Source organism: Hemiscyllium ocellatum, chromosome 9, assembly GCF_020745735.1.
Source record: "Hemiscyllium ocellatum isolate sHemOce1 chromosome 9, sHemOce1.pat.X.cur, whole genome shotgun sequence".
In the NCBI taxonomy this organism is placed as follows: Eukaryota; Metazoa; Chordata; class Chondrichthyes; order Orectolobiformes; family Hemiscylliidae; genus Hemiscyllium; species Hemiscyllium ocellatum.
The window spans coordinates 50,801,450-50,823,826 of NC_083409.1; the positions used below are offsets into that span (position 1 = coordinate 50,801,450).

Genomic DNA, 22,377 nt, shown 5'->3' on the forward strand with positions numbered 1-22,377 from the left:
TAATGTCGACCACTCAATAGTGGCGAACAAAAATCGATTATAAAATTGCGTTATTTACAGAGATTAAAATAGAGAGTGTCGTTTCGGCGTTGCAATATAGTCGTTTAATTAAATTGCAGTCATGCAAGTGAACAGTCTGGATGGGAGTGGAAAACAAGGGAATAGTTTCATAATTTTTGACACCTCGCTGTTTGGCTGAGGATGGGGAAACCTGCCTAATCCTACTGAGGCCATCATTTATTATTTAATTGTTGCAAAATTTCAACACTTTGGTTTTGATTTTTAAACAAGTCCAGTCTGTCAGCGTGTTAGAGCAGCAAAAATCTACTTGGAAATTTTAATATAAATGCTGTGAATTTGAGAAGGCAGTAGGGCTGGAGGGTTTTTGGTTTATCCTCCAGTGCACAGACGGGAAGAAGACTGTTGTAGTCTGGAGTTTTATTCCAGATGCTGATTTGTTTCCCAATGTCCATTGCGGAGACTCGCCATATTGTGAGTATTGTGGTGCTCCTGGGCTGTTTACATCAGGGGGAGAGGGCTGGAGACGCCTGTATTTTATTCCCGGTCCCTTCCAAAACGGTGAGTATTGGCCTGGGGCTGACCTGATGTTGAGGACGGGCTGAGAAGCGGGTACGGTGCGACGGCTGAACATCCCGGCGGAGCGCGAAAGAAAAGCAGCGAGCCAGGAGCTCGGTGTGGGAGCGAGCAACACAGCGACTAACCTGGTTGTACGCTTGGTCCTTTATATTTGTTTGTTTTTAAAGAGGATGTGCAAGATTTAAAAAAAAGACACACGATTTTAAAAGGTCCATTGGGACACACATTGAACAAAGAAGGTTTTGGTGTTGGTTTGTAAGCTGGGGGCTTGAACTCCTACATAAATAACTAACTGCTTTCGTGTGCGCCTTGTATTAATTAATTGGTCCAAGTGAATGAGATGCGTTCGCATCCTAGTGACTGGATTTTGAGTATTTCTGTGGTACTCTATGCGACTGCAATTCAGTGGAGGTGGTACTGGTTCGAATTGCACTGACCTTGTTTCTTGTTACTATGATAAGTTGCTGCTTGAACTTGTAATTTGTGTGTGTGTTTTTTTTGAAAAGACTCCAAGCCCTAGTCTCCCCCTCCCGATAATCGCGATTGGTTGCAGAGCCCCGAACTAGGGGCTCAGTGATTTGTCAGGGGCTCTGTCAGTCTTCAAAGCAGCTGCATTTCACCAAGGACACATTTCTACAAAGGCAAATATTGTGCTTTCTTTCCGAAGATGTATTGGCTTCCCATCATTATCATTACATTTATCCTTTTCTAAACACTCGCGCCAAGCCCCGGAATAGCTTGTTTCTTAACATTAACGTTACATCAGACTGATCCTAACACTCTAAGTGCATTGTGTAGATATTTTCATATCTATCGGTTCAATAAAATGCACCTTTGGAGCAGGTGGGACTTGCACCTAGGACTTCTCGTCCAGAGATAGGGATGCCATTACTGCATCCTCATTAAAAACTTAAATGCATAATACACTGGTGCCTGCTCCTGCTCCAGTCCAGCCCAGTGTGTTAGCCAGCACTATTGCCCGAAACGGTGTGTGACTGCAACAATAAGCACTGGGGCTGAAGGAACTTGGGCTCTTGCACTCGGAGACTTCACTCTGTTCGCAACACATAGCTGCACCTTGGTCTGATGCAGGATATCAGACCCAGTCCAGTCTCCATGAGCTGTGATCCTGATGAGCAGGCCAGTGGTGATCCCAAAGCGGGCTGAGTGCAGTCTTTCCATTTTGGAGTTGGTTTGTAATAGTCATGGAAAGTCAGGATGGAAGGAGGAAGCAAACGGTGACACGTGCAGGAGCATTTGGCAGCCGTTTCGGCAAACAGGCTTTACATTGATCTTTTCGACCTCTATTATTTGAATAGTTACCTGTCAGGTTATTTAAACATTTCAATTGTTTCACCTCCACTTCGTAAACGACTGTCTTTAGGTTTTATTTGCAGGACTTTCGCAATAATTCAGTGAAATAATTCACGACTGAAAGGTATCAGGTCCCAAGCTGCATTGGATTGTCTCAATCAAAATAGCACTGAAAATGCAGCGATGGCAGCTGGCAAGTAATACATATGGAGGAGCTGTGAGGATAGCAGCAGGTGATCTCTGTTAACCCTTCCCCTCTTGTCTGGCTCTACCACCACACAAGTTTATTGACACATCATTTGTGGCTTTTTGAGATTGAAGTCGTTGTCTGTTGACATTGGCAAAATTAATGGCTTTTTACACGATTTCTGTGAACCTACATTGTCTTTCAATATTAAGCAACCCGTGTATTTTCAATTGAAACCACTAGCTGGCAATGAGATAAATGGACATTGAGGTGGACATCACAACTGATCAATACTGAACTGTTAGGCAGGAATATAGTTCAATTCACCGGAGATATGGAAGTGTGAAGAAACAGAGAGGAGTCTTCACTTGGTCCTGCTCACTATGGTGTGAATTGAATTTAAATTTAATTTTTTGTTGAGCAGTAATGCAAATTTTATCTATATTTTGCCCCAAATCACTCAAATCTTTGGAAAAATTGTTTTTCTGTTCAGAGATATGATTTGCACCTGGAATGGGTGGGACTTGAACTTGGGCCTCCTGGTTCATTGGAAGGGACACTACCGTTGCACCCCAAGAAGGTGTTAACCATTCAAAACGCTTAACTTCTGTGTAGGTAAAAACAATGACTGCAGATGCTGGAAACCAGATTCTGGATCAGCGGTGCTGGAAGAGCACAGCAGTTCAGGCAGCATCCGAGGAGCAGGAAAATCGACGTTTCGGGCAAAAGCCCTTCAGCAGGAATACAGGCAAAGTGCCTGAAGGGCGGAGTGATAAATGAGAGGAGGGTGGGGGTGGGAGAAAGTAGCATAGAGTACAATGTGTGAGTGGGGGTCGGGATGAAGGTGATAGGTCAGGGAGGAGGGTGTAGTGGATAGGTGGAAAAGAAGATAGGCTGGGTAGGACAGGTCTTGGGAATGGTGCTGAGCTGGAAGTTTGGAACTAGGGTGAGGCAGGGGAAGGGGAAATGAGGAATCTGGTGAAGTCCACATTGATGCCCTGGGGTTGAAGTGTTCCGAGGCAGAAAATGAGGCGTTCTTCCTCCAGGCTTCTGGTGGTGAGGGAGAGGTGGTGAAGGAGGCCTATGACCTCAATGTCCTCGGCTGAGTGGGAGGGGGAGTTGAAATGTTGGGTCACGGGGCGGTGTGGTTGATTGGTGCGAGTGTCCCAAAGATGTTCTCTAAAGCGCTCTGCTAGGAGGCATCCAGTCTCCCCAATGTAGAGGAGACCGCATCGGGACAACGGATACAATAAATGATATTGGTGGATGTGCAGGTAAAACTTTGGATGTGGAAAGCTCCTTTAGCGCCTTGGATGGAGGTGAGGGAGGAGGTGTGGGTGCAGGTTTTGCAATTCCTGCGGTGGCAGGGGAAGGTGCCAGGACAGGAGGGTGGGTTGTTGGGGGGTGTGGACCTGACCAGGTAGTCACGGAAGGAATGGTCTTTGCGGACAGCGGAAAGGGGGTGGGGAGGGAAAAATATCCCTGGGGGTGGGGTCCGTTTGGAGGTGGCGGAAATATTGGCGGATGATTTGGTTTATGCAAAGGTTGGTAGGGTGGAAGGTGAGCACCAGGGGGGTTCTGTCCTTGTTACGGGTGAAGGGGTGCGGTCTGAGGGTGGAGGTGCAGGATGTGGTCAAGATGTGTTGGAGGGCATCTTTAACCACGTGGGAAGTAAAATTGCGATCTCTAAAGTAGGAGGCCATCTGGTGTGTTCTGTGGTGGAACTGGTCCTCCTGGGAGCTGATATGGTGGATGTGGAGGAATTGGGAATACGGAATGGCATTTTTGCAGGAGGTAGGGTGGGAAGAGGTGCAATCTAGGTAGCTGTGGGAGTCGTTGGGTTTGTGAAAAATGTCGGTGTCAAGTCAGTCGTCATTAATGGAGATGGGGAGGGAGGTATCTTAACTTCTGTGAAAAGGAAAGGGTGACAACTGTCAAATTAAATAATTTGATACATACTGTTGAGCCACTAATAAGGAAAGAGCTTTTTCGTCAGAGGGTTGTTAGAGCCCGTGGAATCACATTCTATTAGAAGTCATAGCTTTCAGGGAAGTTGGAGTACATCAGGTAAATAAAAATTTACTTTTTCAACTTTGTCATTAAACACAGTGTACATTGTGTTTTTGCAGTGAATCAAAATATTTTATACTGGAAAAATATTACTTAACCTATTTTTCTCATCAACCTACTGATATTATTACACACCACTGGAGCAGCTGGGACTTGAACCTGGGCTTCCCAGTTTAGGGGTAAGGACACTACCACTGCACCACAAGAGGGCCTAAATCCAGGGAGCATTGTTGTATTTGAACATCTTGAGCCTGACATGATTTGAAAACAACCTTCTGACCTTGTGCCCACAGAAGTTTGCTGGAATTCTGGCTATTCAATTTAACTTTGCTGCATCTACTTGCACACAATTGGCCAGAATCAATCAGCATTTCAGTTGTTGTGTTGATCAGAGAGATGTACAGCATGGAAACAGACCCTTTGGTCCAACCCGTCCATGCCAACCAGTTATCCCAACCCAATTTCGATCACTTCCCATACAGAAAGGGATCTTACCTTTAAAAGGATGGACAGTATATAAATTTGTAACTGATACAGAAAGATAGTTTGGAATCACTCACTTCCTGAATCTGAATTGATGGTACAAGAAAACACAAGTTCAAGCATGAAATGCAAATTCAAGATTTGTCAGAAAGTGATTAGCACATTGAATAAAGTTACAAGTAAAGAAAGGCAATTGAAAACCATTGAAAATAATGGACAGCTACAGTACAAGAATGAGTGATTAGACCCAATGTGGCTGCATTAGCACTTTGTTGAAACAATCCAAAATTAATCTTATGGCCTTATGACCCTATCTCGTTATCTGTTTCAAATGTTTATCTACTTTTCATTTAAATAATGCAATGGTTTCTACATCAGCTACTTCATGCAGCAAAATGTTCCGTACCTGAACAACTCTTCATTTAAAAAAAAAATCAAACTCTTTGCTGATTCCTCAACAGGAAGAAATAATCTAGAAACCATTTGTGCAATTGGAAACAGCAATATGAAGATATTGGGGAAGCTGTAGTGTATTTCTGAATAGAATTCCCATCCATATTCAACTTTCCTTGTCTGTATTTATCTTACGATTTAAAAATAATATTAATGTATGTCTTTCTCGCCATATTGTTATTTACTTAATTATATGATGGGCCTTGGGTGACATAGTCACTTTGAAGATTTAACACTGTTCCTTCATCTCTGGGATCTGGTTTGTTCCACAGCAGACTGATTGGCAGGAAACTTACTTTCCTGTTAATAGAAAAGCTTCTTTATGGAAAGAATATTGGCTGTCTTGATTAGAACTAAGGGTGCAAATCCAAAAATGAAGCCCATTTTTGTGTAAAAGGCAAAGTTACCATTATTCCAGAGGACGAAAAACTGCGCTGTCATTAGAGAGACGTGACTAATAGTGTTTTAATGCCTCAAGCAAGTGATGCATTTGAGAAGGCAGGACCTTCTGGGTGACCTCAGCCAGTACAGAATTGAACCTGCTGTTGTTATCACTTTGCATTGAAACCAGCTGCCTAGAAGTGTGTGTACCTGTTGACAGTGAACTGGTCATTTCATGGCTGCAGGCTCAAGGTAATGCAAATGCCACAGTGAACCGATGCATGTTTTCAGTAGCTGTGCTTAAGATGTATGGGTGGGCATGTCTAAGAGATATTACTCTATTTTAGCTATTCTATATATGGCCAAATTAATGGAAATGCCCTGTTCCGCAACACTGGCAGCTAATATGACAAAAACCCTAAAATTGCATCAGAATAAGAAAAAAACGTTGTATATACTAACACCAAAACACAGGAGCAGCTGTAGCAACTGTATTTGTCTGTACTTGTCAAATACCATGTGCAAGAAAATGGGTATGAAAAGCTAGCGTACCTGTTTGGCCGTCTCACCACATTACTGCTGTTCTCCCCTTTGGTGTATCATTCTGTCTCATTTTCATTTATTCTGTCTTAACACAACTGTTATGAAGTAAAACCAAAGCTTAGGCAGCAAGTAAAATTTAAAAGAAAATATACAGATTGATAAAAGTCCATGAAGTATACAAGTTTGGTATACTTTGAGAAGAGTTTCTGATGATTTGATTATTGGGGAGCAACCTGTACACAGCCAGGCAAAGTGAGTATGTTGTATATCATACAATGGCTTAATGTTCTTTAATGTAAAGCAATGTGTAACAGAAGAAGGAGAACACTTGTGTTACATCCTCTAACTGTGGTGTAGGTGTGACTTGTTTGAAAATTATAATTGCCGGATTCTGTTTCTGTGCAGTGCCCCATCCTTGGTGACTGGGGAAGATCTAACTAGGACAGGGTAAAGAAACGTTATTGATTTATAAAAGAAATTGGTTTCTTAGCTCACTTGTGGCCTAACTTACATTTGGTGTTCATAAGAGTTAAAAACTTTACATGTGGCCATTACAACTAGTTTTCTAACATGAGGTGTTCAACCTAATCCTACTTGTCGACTCTTTACTTCCTAGCCTTGTAAATTATGGCACTTCAAGTATTTGTGGAAATAGTATTTAAAGGCAATTCGTGTTTCTTTCTCTGCCACCTTTTTGGACAGTGAGCTCCAACCTTATACCGTTCTCTCGATGTTACTACTTCTGGATATGCCAGAGGTGATTCACAGCCCATTTAGAGGCAACAGCACTGCTAAATTCACATTGCCAGGACCAAACTGCGTTCAATAGCAGTGTACAACATTGAGAGAATGGCCCTGGCCAATGAGAGAAACCATTTAGATTTTATTGCAGTCGGTTGTTGAGTTGGTAACAAAGATCTCACTGCAATCTTCTGAACTAGGTTGAACATGTAACTTAATTCTACATCCAGATGACAAGAGGAGTGGTAAACTAAAAGGTTGGGAAAGCCAAAAGAAAAGGACAGTAAATAAACTGAGGCCAAAGTAATAAATAATATAAAAATGGACAGAGACCTCACAGCGCCAGAGACCCGGGTTCAATTCCCACCTCGGGCAACTCTGTTTGGAGTTTGCACGTTCTCCCTGTGTCTGCGTGGGTTTCTTCCGGGTGCTCCGGTTGCCTCCCACAATCCAAAAATTTGCAGGTTAGGTGAATTGGCCATGCTAAATTGCCCATAGTGTTAGGTGAAGGGGTAAATGTAAGGGAATGGGTCTGGGTGGGTTGAGCTTCGGCGGGTCAGTGTGGACTTGTTGGGCTGAAGGACCTGTTTCCACATTGTGTAAGTAATCTAATCTTTTAAAAAAAAGAGCTTCATTGATGTATATAAAAAGTAAGAGAGCTGTCAAAGCAAACATAGGCCCCTTAGAGAATGAGGCTGGGAAATAATGATGCAGAACCAGGAAATGGTAGGGAAGTTGAATAAATAATCTGCATCACTCTCTTCACATTCCAAAAATACTACATAATCAAGAGCCGGAAGAGGAGATAAACACACTATGACTGAAGGAAAATATACTTAGGGAAACTAATGGTGCTGAAGGCTAGATCACCTGAACCTGAGAGGCTGTTTCCTAGGATTTTAAAGGAAGTAGCTACATTGAGAGGGATGCCCAGATTATAATGTTCCAAGAATCATTTGAGGATACTGAGGGTTGAAAGTCTGCAAGTGTAATATGCTTATTTGAAAGGTTAGGGAAACAGAAAAATGACAATAAACCAGTTTTAACTTAACATTTGTAATTGGGAAAACATTAGAGCCTATTATTAAGAATGTAAATTAGAACATTTAGAAATACATAATATAATCAAGCAGAATTGGCATGGTTTCATGAAGGAAAAATTGTGCCTCACAAATTTATTAAAATTCTTTGAGGTAACAAGCAGGGCATATAAAGGGGAACCAGTAGATGTAATATATTCATATTCCCAAAGAACGTTCAGTATGGTACTGCATGTTAGGCTAACCAACGGGATAAGAGCCAATGATGTTGGCGATAACTATCAGGCATTGGCTAATGAATAAAGTTGAGGAAAGGAGAATGTTTTCAGGATCGCACCCTGTAACTAATGGAGTGCCACAGGGATCAGTGCTGGGGCCCCAATTATTTACAATATGTATTAATGACTTGGATGATGGAAATGAATGTGCTATCATCAAGTTTGCTGAAGACACAGAAGTAGAAGGGAAGACAAATGATGAGACTAAGAGTTAACAGAGGGATATAGACGGGTTTAGTGACTGGACAGTACTAGGTGGGCAAAATGTAATGTTGGAAGGATGGGAGATCTGAATATTATTTTAAATGGAGAAAGATTACAGAAAGCTGAAGCACAGGAATTGAGTCTAATTGCATGAATATCCTAAAGTCAGCATCCAAATTCAAGGGATAATAGAAGGCAAGTAGACTGTTTGCCCTTCTTCCAAATATAATTTAAAATTAACATAGAGGTGTCTTAAAACAACTATACAAGACAGTAGTTAGAGGACCGAAAATTGTTGCTGGAAAAGCGCAGCAGGTCAGGCAGCATCCAAGGAGCAGAAGAATCGATGTTTCAGGCATGAGCCCTTCTTCAGGAATGAGGAAAGTGTGTCCAGCAGGCTAAGATAAAAGGTAGGGAGGAGGGACTTGGGGGAGGGACATTGGAAATGCGATAGGTAGAAGGAGGTTAAGGTGATGGGGTGGGGGCGGAGAGGTCAGGAAGAAGATTGCAGGTTAGGAAGGTGGTGCTGAGTTCGAGGGTTGGGACTGAGACAAGGTGGGGGGAGGGGAAATGAGGAAACTGGAGAAATCTGAGTTCATGTGGTTGGAGGGTTCCTAGGCGGAAGATGAGGCGCTCTTCCTCCAGCTGTCGTGTTGCTATGGTCTGGCGATGGAGGAGTCCAAGGAGCTGCATGTCCTTGGTGGAGTGGGAGGGGGAGTTGAAGTGTTAAGCCATGGGGTGGTTGGGTTGGTTGGTCTGGGTGTCCCAGAGGTGTTCTCTGAAATGTTACGCAAGTAGACGGCCTACTTGCGGATGGTTTGTGGATTTTGGGCAGGAGGTAGAAACGAGCGGTGCGGGGTCGCCCACCCTCTGACCCCCTTCTCCCGCCTCCAACACACCCCATCCACCTGGACACCCCGTGCTGGCCTCTTACCTGCGCTAGATCTCTTCATAGCCAACTGTCGCCGCGACATTAACCGCCTCAACCTCTCCACCCCTCTCACCCACTCCAACTTCTCACTCTTGGAACGTGCAGCCCTCCGCTCCCTCCGTTCCAACCCCAACCTCACTATCAAACCGGCAGACAAGGGAGGCGCGGTAGTAGTTTGGCGCACCGACATTTACACCGCTGAGGCTAAACGCCAGCTCGCGGACACCTCCTCCTACTGCCCCCTTGACCATGACCCTACCTCACACCACCAAACCGTCATCTCCCAGACCATCCATAACCTCATTACCTCAGGGGATCTCCCATCCATCGCCTCCAACCTCATAGTCCCACAACCCCACACCGCCTGTTTCTACCTCCTGTCCAAAATCCACAAACCTGACTGCCCCGGCCGACCCATTGTCTCAGCCTGCTCCTGCCCCACCGAACTCATCTCTGCATACCTCGACACGATCCACACCCCCCTTAGTCCAAGAACTCCCCACTTACATTCAGGGCACCACCCATGCCCTCCAAAACCTCCATGATTTTCGCTTCCCTGGTCCCCAACGCCTTATCTTCACCATGGACATCCATTCCCTGTACACCTCCATCCCCCATCACGAAGGACTCGAAGCCCTCTGCTTCTTCATCTCCCGCCGTACCAACCAGTACCCTTCCACTGACACCCTCCTTCAACTGACTGAACTGGTCCTCACTCTGAACAACTTCTCTTTCCAATCCTCCACTTCTTCCAAACCAAAGGAGTAGCCATGGGCACCCGCATGGGCCCTAGCTATGCCTGCCACTTTGTAGGATATGTGGAACAGTCCATCTTCCGCAACTACACTGACACCACCCCCCACCTTTTCCTCCGCTACATCGATGACTGTATCGGCGCTGACTCGTGCTCTCACGAGGAGGTTGAACAGTTCATCCACTTTACCAACACCTTCCACCCTGACCTCAAATTTACCTGGACAGTCTCAGACTCCTCCCTCCCCTTCCTAGACCCCTCCATTTCTATCTCGGGTGACCGAATCAACACGGACATTTACTATAAACTGACAGACTCCCACAGCTACCTAGACTGCACCTCCGCCCACCCTGCCCCCTGTAAAAATGCCATCCCATATTCCCAATTTCTTCGTCTTCGCTGCATCTGCTCCCAGGAGGACCAGTTCCAATACCGAACAACCCAGATGGCCTCCTTATTCAAAGACCGCAAATTCCCCCCAGACGTGATCGACGATGCTCTCCACCCCATCTCCTCCACTTCCCACTCCTCTGCCCTTGAGCCCCGCTCCTCCAATCGCCACCAGGACAGAACCCCACTGGTCTTCGCCTACCACCCCACCAGCCTCCATATACATCGTATCATCCTTCATCATTTCCGCCACCTCCAAACGGACCCCACCACCAGGGATATATTTCCTTCCCCTCCCCTATCAGCATTCCGAAAAGACCACTCCCTCCATGACTCCCTCGTCAGGTTCACCCCCCCCCCCCCCCACCAACCCAACCTCCACTCCCGGCACCTTCCCCTGCAACCGCAAGAAATGCAAAACTTGCATCCACACCTCCCCCCCCCTTACTTCCCTCCAAGGCCCCAAGGGATCCTTCCATATCCACCCCAAATTCACCTGCACCTCCACACACATCATTTACTGTATCCGATGTGGCCTCCTCTATATTGGGGAGACAGGCCGCCTACTTGCGGAACATTTCAGAGAACATCTCTGGGACATCCGGACCAACCAACCCAACCACCCCGTGGATCAACACTTCAACTCCCCTTCCCACTCCACCAAGGACATGCAGCACCTTGGACTCCTCCATCACCAGACCATAGCAACATGACGGCTGGAGGAAAAGTGCCTCATCTTCCGCCCAGGAACCCTCCAACCACAAGGGATGAACTCAGATTTCTCCGGTTTCCTCATTTCCCCTCCCCCCACCTTGTCTCAGTCCCAACCCTCGAACTCAGCACCATCTTCCTAACCTGCAATCTTCTTCCTGACCTCTCCGCCCCCACCCCCACTCCAGCCTATCACCCTCACCTTAACCTCCTTCCACCTATTGCATTTCCAACGTCCCTCCCCCAAGTCCCTCCTCCCTACCTTTTATCTTAGCCTGCTTGGCACACTTTCCTCATTCCTGAAGAAGGGCTCATGCCTGAAACGTCGATTCTCCTGCTCCTTGGATGCTGCCTGACCTGCGCTTTTCCAGCAACACACTTTCAGCTCTGATCTCCAGCATCTGCAGTCCTCACTTTCTACTAGTTAGAGGACACCAGTTCTGGGTCCCCTTGCTCAACAACGGAAAAACTGGCATTGTCGGCATTCCAGAGAAGGTTCACTAGGTTTGTTTTGGGAATGGAGGCATTTTTCCATGAGGAGAGGTTGACTAGGTTGGGCTTTGAATCATCAGTATTTAGAAGATGAGAGATGACCTGAAGAGTGGTTTGAGGTTAAACCCTTTTCTCCTCAACATGTTGGATGAAAAGTTGCATTTTGGCATCATTTCAAAAATGACTAATACATCAATAAATGAAACAAAATTATCTTTTAAAATTGTTTTAACACTTTGAAAAAAATGTTATTTATAATGATTTGGCTCCATGCATTAGATGACCAATCTGCAATGCCATAGCCATGGAATAGCTTACTTTAAAAATTAGATACACTAGCCATTCTTTACCACAGTTTAACCTACTGCTCTTGACATTGAATATTACCAAACTCCTTTCCAGCAACATCCTGGATATCACTCTGAAACCCAATTAGTCCGGTAACAAACGTACCATGCCTATGAGAACAAGTCAAAGGCTGGTTATTTTGTGGTGAATATTTCACCGCTTAAGTCTCCAAGAGCTTTTCACTTACCTACTCGCTCCTCACATGGTTATATAGCTGCAACTACAACAAGACTGAAGATACTCAATCACAAGTTACATGCCATCAGATTATAGTCCAACAAGTCACTCCACCCGACAAAGGAGCAGTGCTCTGAAAGCTTGTAGTTTTAAATAAACCTGTTAGACTATAATCTGATGTTGAGTAACTTCTGACTTTATCCATCCCAGTCTACACCAGCATCTCCACATTGAAGAGAGTCAATCCCATTCAAGATAAAGCATGCCACTTGATTAGCTTGCACTAGCATAAACATCCTTCCTCACTGCCAGTGTACCATTTAAGGGTCACATTGTAGTAACTCAACAAAGTGTCTTGTTCTGTAACTCTCTGATCATCAAATGAGAGGCTAAGAGCAGCACTTGCCATTATAGCCAAGTTTCCCTTCAAGTTGCGTGTTATTGACTTTCCTTCAGAGCTACGAGATTAAAATTAATGGAAACCCAATCTAGATTTCTGGGAATACATTAATTGCAGTTGTTCAGAAGGTATTTTGTGATCATTTTTGATGTGTAAAGTGTTGTGAACAATAATTGTCAGTCTTTCCATAAAGTCCAAATCCCTAATAATGAATTGAAGCATAGATTCTATATGAGTAATGTCCCTAACCATGATCCATGAAAGAGGATTGGAATAATTGAATGGTAACATGTGTGGTTACAGCTGTTGCTATTATGAGCCTGAAATGCCATTTATAGTGAGTTGTAGGTAAAATCTGAACACCAGTTTTTCCTTCGCCTTTTGGCCTTCAGAGATGTGATCCAGCAGTATCTGAAGGTCTATGACGACAAATAGAAACAGGATGCTTTTTCTTTAAAATGCAAGTAGTTCAATGTAATTTTCCAAGGAATTCATTATTCACATGTGCTGTCTGAAATGAATATTAGTGATAATGTAAGTTTTAAACTGATTCATACAAACTATGTTCTGCATCAACTTGTGCCCCAGTGTAGCGTGTGACATTTGGTAATCAAACCTGAGTTCAACTCCTCTGCAAACTTTGGAAGATAATTTATGCTAATCCTTCCGTGCAGCTCGGATGAAGTTGCAGCCATTTTGGATTAGTTGTTATTCCAAAGTCTTCCTTCTAAGGATATCCATTCAAAGAAGAGAGGGAATTTCTTTGGAATCTTGGTCAACGTTGCACCCGTGAGTATTTAACTTGCTGTGGAGCAGTTTGTTTCTTGTGAAAGATGCTATCTAATTGAAAGTTTTTTTTTCTCTCTGTTTCATTTATATTTACATTTTGGTCTTGAATGGTAAACCATCAAAATAAGTGAAGCAGAGCTACTGGTCCATATCATCAAATGACTGTGGTTTCTCTTAGTGCAGGTATCCCTTGCTTGGAGGGCATTTGAATAAAATCTTTTTATCCTCAGTTTTGAAGTGAGGGACTGTTCTCAATTGGGATAGCCGACTATTTTGAAGTGGTGAAAAATAGCGATCCATCTTTCGTATTTCATTTAGTTATGGCCTAATGACATTGTCCAACACAATTACAAAATGATACAAATTAGTGACAGTCATCATTCTTTATTTACATATAGAAGTGAGTCATTAAGAATAAAAATGAAAAGAAGTGCAAAGAATAAACCTGGAGTAAGAAACAATAGGAAGAGTGAGACAGCTGGAGAGTGATAATGCATCATAGAGAAAAACCCAAAGTGGAAATTAAAGAATTTGGTTGTGGTTTGGTATCCAGCCTACAGTGCCTTTAGCACTGCATCCAAATGATCAGTGGATCACAGGACAGTGTTGTCTCACTGGTTTCTTCAATCAGAAAGTATATCACGAGTGAGTCTAAATTTATCAGACCTTCACATATGTTCACTCAGTCTGTCACTGGATAGTAAGTGTTCTGGCCTGGAAACTGACCCATTTTTCTCACCTTCACTGTCCAAGTGTGCACGAATGCTAGATAGACTGCAAATTGATTTGAGTTATTTATTGTCACGTCTATTTGAAAGATACAATGAAAAGTGTTTTAAAAGAACTTTTAAAAATTACATAGAGTTCATTGCCTGTGCAAGAGGTCTTCAAACATGTCTCCAGGGTGTCTGCAAGGTCTCCCAAGGCTCAAGGCGTCCCTGCTCTGAGTACAGAGTAACAGCTCCGCCAAGAGTCTGCATTTCAGGCATGCCACAGCCAGGAGTCCCTGCTCCAGACACAATGTCTGCTGCAGCCATATGCCTGCCACCAAGTGTCCTCACTCCAAGCACTGTCATTGCTGCAGCCAATGATCCACCTAGCACTGCCATAGATAATGCTGCACTGTGTCAAGTGTTTCTAGCTCATGGTGATCTGAATCCTTTTCCACAATCCCTGCGTATCTGTGGTTTCTCTCTGTTGTCAGTATACTTATGCCTTGACAGGAAAGATGATTGGTTGAAACTTTGCCCACATGCATAAAACATGGACCATTTCTGCCTACTTTGGTGCTTGTTCCTTCCGTGTTCACAATCCCATGATAGTCCTGTTAGAATAAATTGACTAACACTCTCAGATCCTGATGTAATGTCTGGTCTCTGTTTCCCGACTGGAAATCATCCTCTTATACCCTGAAACTCAATGCTCACAATCAAAGATAACATCTATGTCCTGATGAATTGAGTATTCCTTTCAGGTTTTGTTTGTGTCTCTGGTTGGAGTTTCCCAATACCAACTCTCTTGGAATATTACAAGAAGTTCACAAAGTTCTTCCATCCATTTGCCTGATCCATCACACTCTCCTTTCCATCTACGTCACAATATTTGTAGATCCAACAACATCAAACTATGTCCATCACTATCACTCACTTCACAGAATCCCTACAGCATGGAAACAGGCCATTTGGCCCAACTGGTCCACACCAACCCTCTGAAGGTCATCCCATCTAGACCCACACACCCCTTCCCTGTAACCCTGCATTTCCCATGGCTAACCCACCTAAGCTTGCACATCACTGAACACTATGGGCAATTTAGAATAGCCAATTCACCTAACTTGCACTTCATTGATATGTGTGAGGAAGCCGGAGCACCTGGTGAAAACACTGGGAGAACGTGCAAACTCCACACAGACTGTCATCCAAGGGTGGAATCAAACCCTGGTCCCTGGTGCTATGAGGCCTCCATTTGCCAACCAATGAGCCATCCTTTCATGTTTGATATTGAAACTAGCACCTGGAATTTCCATAAGATGTTTTTAAATCTAGTGTTGTGACCCTGAGTCAATAGAATGAGTGCAGATCTTTAGTTGGGAGTTCAATAGTATGGTTTCAGTTACCTTGACATTCAATTAAAGGAATTTGTGCATTATTCAATGACTTGGATGTTAGTTTTCCTGGTAACATTATGAAGGTGTTTTCATGGATTAAAGAAGGTGCTGAAAAGCAGGCTGTTGCATCAGTTTCCATATGTGATTATATGATCTGTCTTTCTGTGGATGATTTCGCCAAAGGGCAACAATTAGATTTTTAGATTTTTTTGTAGATTCCCTACAGTGTAGAAACAGGCCTTTTGCCCCAACAAGTCCACACCGATCCTCCGAAGAGTAACCCACCCAGTCCCATTTCCCTCTGACTAATGCACCTAACACTATGGGCAACTTAACATGGCCAATTCACTTAACCTGCACATCTTTGGACTGTAGGAAGAAACCCAGGCGGGTGAGGAATAGGGAGACAAAAGGGAAAATGAAATGAGCGTGAGAGGAGAAACCATTGGAGATGAGCAGCCTATGGATAAGTATGAATGGGACTGAAGAAGTATGGTACAATGAATCAGTGCTGTAGAACTTTTGAAAATAAGGAAAAAATTAACCATTTCTGTAATTATAGAAGATACCATGACTTTGACCTGGATGACTTCAGTGCAGCGGAGAATGGGCTGAAGTGATTGGAGAATTGATGGTAGAACATGGTCAAAGGTCATTGTAAATGATTTGCATGGGAGTATTAACATTATAGCTAACTAGGCTGAGTGAGAGATTGATTCGCTGCTTATGTGTATGTATCTAAAACCATGGCGCATGTTGCACCGTGACTTGCACGCAAGTTAAATAATACCAATGCAGACTTTATATAGTTGATACTCACCATTGTAAAAAAAGAATGTAGATAGCAACTTGTGCTTTGGATTATAAAAGTAACAGATTTTTTTTTAAAATGCAGACAGAAGAGTAAGGGCTTGTGAGAAAATGTCTAGGCAACCACTTGTGGTTTTTGAAATGTGGGTAGATTAGTTCTATAATTGTTTAAAAGTGTACAGACACTAGAGTTTTTCCAAATTTGAATGAGTACTGAGTTTTATTTCAATACTTCCAAGTGCACAGACCTATCTGGAATACCTTGGAGAAATATGCAGGAGATAAATCCTATTAATGGACAAATAAAACTTTGAAAAGTGCAGAGCGCTGTGAATTGTGGGGAGTAAGTCCAAATTAAGAAGCGTTGCAAGGATTGCTCATTGTTTTGTAGTCAGTTCTAAATAAAGCTGTTCAACTTAACAAAATATTTTTCTTTAAATTTGGGTGGTATTTTCCAATTTTTGCTGCATAAATGTTGTTGACATGTGTAACACCCTCAACTTTCTAAAGCAAGTCTAAATCTAAAGGTTTACCAATGCTACTTGCTGACCAAATCAATCACGCCAATTTTAGCTTAAATGATGCTTTTTTCCTTCTATTATTTGGTAAGATCATTCAATAGCTATTGTTCTTTCAATAAACCTTTCTAAAGATCAGTGTTTAAATTTGTTTCACTTGAATTTCTGTGACTTTGTTCCTGGTTTAAATTGCCTTGATGTAGCATTTATGGGCATAGAACGAGACTTCACCAAGCTTTTAATTTATAGTGGGCAGAAAAGTAATATTGATGATCTTGCAGGAACATGTCAAATTTGAATAAGCAAAATAAGTTGTTTACAAATACATTTTTGTCACAAATCCTTAATAGAATGAGTGACTTATACATCCTCCACTTCCACAATACTGTGAAGCAGAAAGACCCACAAGTTGGGCTGGGTTTTAATTCTTGAATTGGGATTGCAGTTGGGTGAGAGAAAGTGGTGGCAAATATATGGATCAGAAAGTTCTGATTTCAGTTCCAGTGCTAGTGTGCTAAAGTCTCCAATGGACCCTTGTGGTAATGGCTGAAATAGATCTTTCAGGATCTTAGAGGATGGATGAGTTTTAAAATATTTTCTAAACCACAGCGGCCAGTCAACATGCAAAGACCTAAATTAGAATTAGAAGTAGGCCATTCTGTCTTTCAAATATGTTCCACCATTCAATAAGATCTTTGTGTGTTATAAATTCTACATTCTCCTTTATCCTCGATTACCTTTGATTCCCTTGGCTAATAAGAATTGACCTCCTTATTTTAAACCCTGGTACCATCACATTGTGAGCCAGATAGTATCAAAGTTGCACAAAACTCTGGAGAAAAAATTCCAGGTATCAATCTCAAATATGGTCTCCTCTGAACTGCCTCAAATACATTTACATACTCCTTTCCTTAAATAAGGAGAGCAAAACTATACCCAGTGGGGGTTCACTGTTGCCTTGTAAAACTGAAGCATAACATCCTACATTTGTGCACAATTCCTCTCATAATAAATGCTGGCATAATGTTAACCTTATTAATTATTTCCTGTACCTGCATAGTAACATTGTGTGGACCATGCAGTATTAGCTTCACAGTAAAATAAGCAGGAAAGCACCAAAGAGGTTGTTGAAATTGCACAGGGGAGAGTTTAGGAGAGGCAGGGATGACCTCTGACTGGGCAAAAATCATGGGCTATGGCTATTAACATAATGGAATCTGGCCATTCAACCAAGCTGTTATACAGTTTATTCAAAGGAAGGGACAGTGCTACCAGAAATGGGTCCACCTCTGCTGCACCTGGACATCATTGAGCCAATGTCATGGCAGTTTCATGCAGCATGAGAAAGGCCCCAGGGTAATCCTTGAGGTGGAATTGATTGAATCCATGTGCTAGTCCGTATACAGACCTCAGAATTTTATAAACAAGAAACCTCCCTATTGCATCAATATTCAGCTCGTGTATAACCTTCCACTGCTGCCCACAGAGCCAAACCTGTTTCACTTCTCCCAACCCTCCTCTAGTTATGTGTTTAGATGTAGGGTTACTCCCTGAGGAAGTGATTTCTGACTCCTCCACGAAATCGGCAGACGGGAAGTGAAAGTCACCATTGTTCCAGAGGACCATAGGCCCTCACGTTCATTAGTGATGGCAATGACTAATAGGGGCAAAGTTGAGAATGCAAGGGCTTTGTGTGATCTCAGTCCGTAAAGGAATTGAAGCCATGCTGTTGGCATAACACTGCAGCATAAACCAGCAGTCCAGCCAACTGAGATATCTGACCCTGTGCCATTATGCTGACAGCTAATAGTACACCTGAGATTCTCCTTGGTTTAAGATGTGATTTTCTGTCTTGACTGCACTAATGGAGCATTATAATGTTTCACCACCTGGCTTTCCATCATGGTCAAAACATACTGAATCACATGACCAAGCAAAGGGGAGTGAGGAGGCAGAGCAAGAGGAAAATCCAGTATCCTCTGAGAAGAAGCAGACAAAGGAGAAATGCCAAGGCACTAGAAGGAACAAGAGTCTATACAGTCAGTGCACTGGGAAGACATGATGGTTCCCATATCCTGACAGTGAGCAAGGGACTCCTGCAGAATGCATGTTGTGACAGATTCACCGATCTGGCCATGACTTAGCTGAAAGTCTATCAATAGTTAAGCACCAGAGATGTGCCTGCGTGCCTTGGACCAAGTCTGAGCTTTCACAAGAAGGTCAACTTTTTTTCAACTATTTTGCCATTACAAAAGGAGGGACTGTTGGCCGCAGTCTCCTCTGGCAGCAGGGAGGACCTAATGAGATCTGCATATGTTATAAATCGTCTTGACATTGAGATGTGAAGAGCACGCTAATCTTGCAAAAAGGTTTCTTAAATTACTTAACCTATAATTAAAATACATGTAATAAACCACAATAATCCATTTGGTGATCACTGTAATCGCTCCTACAGCATGTTCTTGTGGCTTCAGCAGTGGTGTAGGCAGGCTGCTCATTTCCTCTACTGAGCAGCTGTGACAATCTTGATTGGCCTTGTGCACTGGGGCTTTCTATATCTCTACAGCACAGGCATCCTATTACATAGCTCTCCATGAGATTAGTCTCTGTGCCTCAGCCATCTCCTCCTGTAGCTGCTGTTCTCCTCATCCAGTGCCCCCACTAATGTGTTGGGATGTATTGTATCTAGTGCTAATGCCTGATATTCCAGTCTGATGTAACACTGCATTCTCTGACTTCTCTTGTTCTTTAGAGGGATTCCTCAGCTTGTGGAGATGGACATGGAGACACTCAAAGTTTATCAATAACATACATTACACACCCACCCAGTTGAGTAGACAAACAGTATTACGAACCCAAACAATCTCTCACCAGAACCATTTCCCAAACACCTCCATCTAAAACCAGTATGCTTTTGTGATTCTCTTCCGCATGAGAAATAGGGGTCCCGCCATCACCATTACCACCATGCTGTTGTGCAGACTCCCTGGCAATGTCTGTAACCCTCTCTCCCATGGCTTGTAAAGCCTTCATTGGTGATGTCCCCCTCATTGACAATGTCACTTTCATAGGCATTGTGCACTGTCCCTTCTATAAGAATGAGGGGGAGACGGGACACAGGAATGCTACTTGGAGAAAGGTAGATCCTTGTATGATGGGAGAGAGCAATTATTTATTGATGGCTCAACTCGTAAACCCGTGGGTGCTGCCTTGGTCTTTTCCTGGGTTCAGACTTTTCCAGCATCCTTCCAACTGCTCTGAATGATGCGTGCTGCGAATCAATACGAAAACCAAATAGCTGGGTGTGTCTCTCTCCTTTTCCAGAACAGGTCATGAAGCATTCACCATCACTGCATTCATGTTTGGCAGTATTTCCCTGAGGCACTTGCCACCTCAGCAATTTGGACCCATATCCTCTCAGCGAGGGCCAGGGATAATTTGTGAGTTGCCAGTAAAAGAATGACTCTCTTCTCATTGCCTGCATACCTGAATATATTGAGATATTGTTTGGTGAATCATGCAGCTCACTAGGTCTGACTCTCCTGCCTGTTTGGATTACTATGACTTCCTGGTCTTGGAGTAGATGATGTACATGAATCAGAGTGTGCATGCCTCATTATCTTAGCATGTTTACATGATAACGAGGGGCTGATAGCTCATTTGAATAACACTTGCAGTTTGTAGACTTGGTGGCTGTGATGTTGTTGAAATACTAGTGTAACGTGAGTTGTTTTTTAAAAAATATTGTTATTGAAAATTTTAACATGTTTGAACAAGTTTACAAAAGAAAACTAATTGATATACAGTTAAATCTTAAATAAATGATAACCAAAATCTATCAAACAAGAAAAAAAAGATATACCATGAGAAAAAAATAGACAAAACTCAACTAACTACTCATCTAACTTAAAACTAACCAGAGTGTATCATTAAAATTTTTATACTATTCAAGAGAAAAAAAAATCCAACGGATAACACATAAATTGAGCAGTGCTATACACGCTCGGAATGTATTAACATCAGATCACAACAAAACCCGTATTTATCCAAAACATCCTGAGCATAGAGCATATAAAATTCACAAAAATAAAAGCTCTTTAGTACATTCAGATCAATATAATAAAAAAACAACTATTTCTAAATACTAAAACAAAATATAAAACGTATTTAAATGGAGATCATCTCCCCTATTCCCAGGAGGCATCACTTCCTTTCCAAAAAACCCCATCATAACCTCTCCCAACCAGTGCCCCACCCTTGACCCAGGCACCCCACGATAGGATAAAGAAAATTCAAGCATACTACTGAACTAGAACTAACCCTATCCCCCACCTCCCCCCACCCACACCAACACCTGGATATATTTGGTAATGTTAATACCATATATGAACATATATGACTATAAAATTACAGTCTCAGCAAATAACTAAATATATTGATAAAAAATAACAGGGGAATACAACCCTGCTCCCAAGGACAAAGATAAAATAAGATAAGGTAGCCACCTTCTCCCATCTACACTAACTAGGCCCCCCGGCCGATATATATGGGGGGGGGGGGGGGGAAAGGAATATTTTAAAAAACAGGGGGAAAGGAAATCGCTAAGTAAGGGATGAATAAATAAACCCTTCTTCCTACCCCCCCCCCCCCGGAGATAATATTAAACAATAGGATAATGAAAGGGAAAAAAGTGCGGGGGTAAACCAGGATGGGAGTAGGGCCAAACAACATCAATTAACTCTTTATTTGTCTAAGAGAGCCCAAAAGTTCCTTGGCCTTCTCCGGTGATCCGAAGTTATACACGGATCCTTCGTGGCTAAAGCGTAGTATAGCTGGGTAGCGCAAGGAGTATTGAATGTTAAATCCCTTAAACGCTTCTTTGCTTCATCAAATGCCTTCCTCTTTCGGACCAAAGCTGGGGAAAAGTCCTGAAATAACATAATCTTGGATCCTTTATAAGTCATGGCTTGGGGATCTTTCCCGAGATTTCTGGAGGCTTCCAAGAACATCTGCCTTACCTTATAGCTCTGTAGCTGGAACAGGACCAGGCGGGGGCACTGGTTCGAACTGGGCCCGCATATTACAACCCGATAGGCCCGTTCTACCCTTACCTGGCCTGATCCAGTCTCCAGATTCAATAACTGCGGAAGCCACTGTTCAAAGAACCTTGTAAGCTGGCCTCCTTCTTCCCGTTCGGGAAGGCCCAGCAAAAGAATATTTTTTCGACGACCTCTGTTCTTGAGGTCATCAGTGTGATTCTCTAAGGCCCGGACTCGCTGCTTGAGAGTCCAGACCCGATCCACAGCCGATTCTGCAATGGCCTCAGAGGTCGTGGCCTTTAGCTCCGCCCCTCCGACTCGGCATTCAATTTCTTCAATGTCTCGGCCGTGCTTTTGTAGCACGGCCGAGAATGAATTCCACCGATTTCGGGACTCTTCTATGAAAGCATCAGTGTTCGCATCGAGTTTGGAGATTATTTCCGTGAGGCTCGCCACCGTAGGTAAGTCCCCCCGGGGCGGCTGCGGACGCCTCTGCTGCAGCTCGGGAGGGTGGGGGAGGGGCTCCTGTCTGCTGAGAACTGCGGGCTCCTTTCCCCATAGTCATTTTTATAGGAGACTGAACTGTATAAACCTAGTATTAACCCACTAATTACATTAAA

The 22,377-nt window shown here is 43.2% G+C and overlaps 1 protein-coding gene across 5 annotated transcripts in view; it reads left to right on the forward strand.

The window, feature by feature from the left end:
• The first annotated feature begins 406 nt into the window (after positions 1–406).
• The window catches only part of rnf2 (ring finger protein 2), a 50,579-nt gene continuing 28,608 nt past the window's right edge, over positions 407–22,377 (forward strand). For 2 of the 5 annotated variants that reach the window (XM_060829740.1, XM_060829743.1), the window contains exon 1: positions 407–492. The gene's annotated coding sequence lies outside the window, so the exon portion shown is untranslated. Of the gene's footprint in view, positions 580–22,377 lie in introns of all 5 variants that reach the window. The other 3 variants (XM_060829739.1, XM_060829741.1, XM_060829742.1) reach the window with 2 other exon arrangements.